The sequence below is a fragment of the Osmia lignaria genome, unplaced genomic scaffold (genome assembly GCF_051020975.1).
Source record: "Osmia lignaria lignaria isolate PbOS001 unplaced genomic scaffold, iyOsmLign1 scaffold0063, whole genome shotgun sequence".
NCBI classification, from domain to species: domain Eukaryota; kingdom Metazoa; phylum Arthropoda; class Insecta; order Hymenoptera; family Megachilidae; genus Osmia; species Osmia lignaria.
The window spans coordinates 100,001-105,000 of NW_027478204.1; the positions used below are offsets into that span (position 1 = coordinate 100,001).

General features: G+C 44.6%; 1 pseudogene; it reads right to left on the reverse strand.

The window, feature by feature from the left end:
* Window positions 1-3,750: 3,750 nt before the first annotated feature.
* LOC143307634 (large subunit ribosomal RNA) overlaps window positions 3,751-5,000 on the reverse strand; it is a 2,903-nt pseudogene continuing 1,653 nt past the window's right edge.

Below are 5,000 nucleotides of genomic sequence, written 5' to 3' on the forward strand. Positions count from 1 at the left end.
TCAATGTCAACAAAAAGTGCAACAACGTATTTTTTCTCAGTTTGGGTTATACCCTCCTTGAAGGCCAACAAAGCATCCTCCGTTGAAAAACCTTTTTTAAATCCGAATTGGCGATTACTGGCTAAACCCCTATCCTTATATTGCGCCTGAATTCTATCCACAATGATTCTTTCAAAAACTTTGCTAATTACAGGAAGTAATGCTATAGGCCTGTATGAGTTCACAGACATTTTGTCCGCCTGATCATTTTTCGGTATTACAATTAACTTCGCAGTTTTCCACTCATCTGGAAAATTGCACTCTCTAAGACATTTATTATACAATATATACAGCACTTCTCTACTATTATCCCAAAGAGCTTTTATAATTTCCGGCCCGAAGCCATCCGATCCAGGAGCCTTTTTATCCTTTAGTTTTCTCAAAGCTCCGACTATTTCCATGTGGCTGATGTCTGGTTCTACGTTACAATTCTGGTATTGTTTATTCATCTGTCTTATTTGCTTATGTACAAGTGATTCGTTTGTAGCATTATCTTCGGGCGCAAATTTCTTTAGCAGCGTTTCGACTGACTCCTTCCATGTTTTGGTCACCTCTCCAGAAGGTAGCATCATCATACCAATATTACACCTCATTTGAGTTTTATCTCGAGCAATCTTATGTAATAGGCCCCAGGGATTTTCATTCCCTTCTGTTTTAACGAAGTTTTTCCACGAGTTGCTCTTCTGATTTCTAATCTCTTTAACATATTTGTTTCTAGCTTCTTTGTATTCATCTGAGAGTCGTTGCAGGCTATCTGAGAGGCCCAATCTACGAGCTCTAGAGAGCTGCCTACCTTTCTTTCGAGCGCACTTTCTAAGTTTATTTAGTTCCTCGGTCCACCAGGGAACCGCTTTATTACTGTTCTTCCTGATCGGTATTGACTCCTTACAAACCTCCGTTAATATCTTATTTAAGTTTTTTATAAGTTCCTTTATGCTCCATTTATAGGCACTGTTAATATAATCACTATTTAACTTTTGGCTTATTAGTTGCGAAAATTTGTCCCAATTTGCTGCCTTCATGTTAAAGGCTGCACTTGCAATATGCAATCGCTCCACTCTATCTTGGAATTTCATCTTAAAGGTAATCAAATTATGATCACTTATTGACATCTCTTGTACCTCCCAAGCGGTGACTAGATTTGCCATAGCTTCACTAACCAGTGTAACGTCAATGTTGGATGCATGTCTTGAATTCGAGAAAGTTGTGAGGCTACTAGGTCTGTTTAGAATCTTAAAGTTATTACTTAATATGAATTCTTCCAGAATTCTTCCTCTTTCGTTTGTTTCATTCGAATACCAGGCCAAGGACCTGGCGTTGGCATCCATGCAGATTATCACCCTGGTCGGATCCACTGTTGACAAAACTTTGTCCAGTTCAGATATAAATCCTTCCATCGGCAGTGAGAATTGACAATACAAATTAATTACATAAAATTGATGATACTTTGTTTGAACATGAAAACACATAATGTGTTCCGTATCATATTTCGAAATTTGGAATACCTCTATGTTCTCTGTACATACCGCTGCTCCTACCCAAGGGTAAGTAGCTTTGGGTGTTAAAACGTCAAGAGACGCAGATTTAAATCCTTTAACATGGTTCTTATACGCATATGGCTCTTGCATACAGAGAATATCAAGTTTCCCCGCACTTATGATTTGCCTCAAATCAGCAGTCGCTGCCATAGATCTCTGTAAGTTGATTTGACCGATCTTTAGGTCCAGTTTATTCTATTTCTATATAGATCAATTTGCCGCTGCAGCTCAGGGCAAAGTTTGTTTGTAACACTATGGTTTGTGTCCTTTCTTTTCGTGCGGATACAATTTATACACTGCGGCTTATCCTTTCTAGGACAATCCTTCCTTTCGTGTTCGGTATTGCCACAATTTTCACAGCATTGCTGTTTTGCCTGACAAAATTTTGCTATATGCCCATATCCTTGACATTTATAGCAACGCATAACGTTTAGATATTCCTTTAGCTTATATATCCTCCAGAACATATACACTTTCCTTGACAACATCAGTGCGCTATACTCCTTAGCTGGTAGTTGGACTATCCAATTTACTCTACTCTCATTTTTAGTTTTAAAACAATGACGAAAGTCTATACTCCTTTTCAATTTTTCAGCATACTCGTCGTCTCTAACTTCCAGATTCTTGAAAATCAGATCTTCTTTCAACTCGTCTGCTTTATACTCCTTTTCAACGTCATATATAATTATACTGGGATTAATTTTCTTAGGCTCTGCAGTTTTTAAACCAACTTCCTTAAATTTCGAATTTTTTATAATTTCAATATCACGTTTGTCTTTAACCTCAACCACAACGCCTTTATTTCTCAATTGCCTTACTTGTTTAATTCTTATTTGAGATCTGTTTTTCTTTAGAACTTCTGTTACTTTAGCTTTAATTTCATCATTAGATCTAGGGTCATTTTCATTTTCAGGTTTAATTATCAATACTTCATGCTTCTCTTTTACTGTTTCAGGTTTCAGATGTGCGCCAGCAGGAGCTACTCCGCCAGCTGCCACCTGAGCGTAAGTATTTACTGGCTTGGTACAGTGTAATTCCCGTGTGGCTGATAACCTTTCAACTTTCATTATTTCTGCTAGGAGCGCTGCTTCCAAGGACGCCCATTTATCCAAAATGATTTTAACTGCAGCCTTGGTCACTTTATTTGCTTCATTGAACAGAAAAGCCTCCAGTTCCTTCCTCTCGGCCCTTACATTTTCCAGTGACAACCTTTCGGGCTCAACAGTAAGATCAGAATCCTGCTCTTTATCTTCTACCACTTTTCTTCTTTTAACACTTCCACCGGTCTCTTTAATGTCGGAATCCGCAGATCTCACAGAGGAGACAGAGCTAGTTCTACTCAATGATACACACAAAATTCCTTTTTTCCTACTTCTACACTCCTCCTCCACGTCCATCATAGAAAGTTTAGTTTGTTTAGGGTTTGTTTGATCACAACTCATAACTGGTCCCACGAGTACGGTGGAAAGGATGTCGACCCGAGCAGAGCCACCATTACCCGAGCAAGGCATAATACTACCGGAGGTCGCCAGGTATCCGGAGTGTGGCAGCTCATGGCTGATGCGCCCACCAGCCACGCACCAGTGCAAGACTGATACGCACCCTCTTCGTCGCGCCATAACTTGGGGTTAGGGATTTTTTATAGAGGTTGTCATCCTCGCGGTCCAGCCGGTTAAGGCGAGACCCCCGTTCCTGTGAAACATGACCACAGGCTTACGGTATACTACGAGCTCGGGCACCCCGGGGTCGCTAAAACCCGTACTGCGGCCGGTTTCAAGCAAACCGCAGCCCCTGGGGGTAGTAGATAGGGACAGTTTATTGTGAATCCGGCTGTCCGAGGACAAGCGCGGATATGCCACCTCACCCGATCGGGTATATGCAACTTAACCATCCACTCCCCAGCAACCACCACCACCCAGGTCACAGCGATTGGAAGAACTGTCAAACTCATATTTTTCAAATCATCGTTATCGGGTACGGAAGATCCAACACTTGACTCTTTGTCGGCGTAAGGAATTTTGCTATAGGACGCGTCTACTTTATCAAGCTTACCTGACTGGTAATAATTCACCAACCAGGCGCTTAACGTCCACTACTTTTCCCAACAGCGCGCGGTAACCCATCTTTCTGGGTGCCCGTGCCCACTTAGCTTGACTTCGGTGATCTGACGGGTACCGGTATGTCCCAAGTGGCTAAGCCGTTGGTAGTAGATAGGGACAGAAGGGAATCTCGTTAATCCATTCATGCGCGTCACTAATTAGATGACGAGGCATTTGGCTACCTTAAGAGAGTCATAGTTACTCCCGCCGTTTACCCGCGCTTTTTTGAATTTCTTCACGTTGACATTCAGAGCACTGGGCAGAAATCACATTGCGTCATCACCCGTGAGGGCCATCGCAATGCTTTGTTTTAATTAGACAGTCGGATTCCCCTAGTCCGTGCCAGTTCTGAGCTAAGCGTTGAATGGCGGCCGAAGAAGCGACCACGACGGCGTTAACCGCCACGGAAGCCTCGCAGCAAGGAAGATCCGCGGGAGGCCAAGGCACGGGACCGAGCTCGGATCCCGGGACGCGACCGAAGTCGCCAACCGTTCACCTCGCCCAGGCCCGGCACGTCAGCCAGACCCGCTTCCCGACCAAGCCCGACACGCCCCGCTCCTCAGAGCCAATCCTTATTCCGAAGTTACGGATCCAATTTGCCGACTTCCCTTACCTACATTAATCTATCGACTAGAGGCTCTTCACCTTGGAGACCTGCTGCGGATATGGGTACGAACCGGCGCGACACCTCCACGTGGCCCTCTCCTGGATTTTCAAGGTCCGAGGGGAAGATCCAGACACCGCCGCAACTGCGGTGCTCTTCGCGTTCCAAACCCTATCTCCCTGCTAGAGGTTTCCAGGGAACTCGAACGCTTATACAGAAAAGAAAACTCTTCCCAGATCTCCCGACGGCGTCTCCAGGTCATTTTGGGTTACCCCGACGAACACTCTTACGAGGGCCCGAATGGTATGCGGTTCCGCTGCCGGGTTCCGGAATAGGAACCGGATTCCCTTTCGCCCAATGGGTGTGCATCTCTGCAACTACTTCTTATAAATTCGATTTAGCCATATTTAACAGTTTTGTTGTTGCTTTTTAACTGAGAGCTTTAGGACACCTCATTTACATAGGATTTCTCTTAGGGCTTAGGATCGACTGACTCGTGTGCAACGGCTGTTCACACGAAACCCTTCTCCACGTCAGTCCTCCAGGGCCTCGCTGGAGTATTTGCTACTACCACCAAGATCTGCACCGACGGCGGCTCCAGGCAGGCTCACGCCCAGACCCTTCTGCGCACACCGCCGCGACCCTCCTACTCGTCAGGGCTTCATGGAGGACCAAATTTTGTCCAGCCCCACTTGCCACTGACGGCGGAGTATAGGCGCG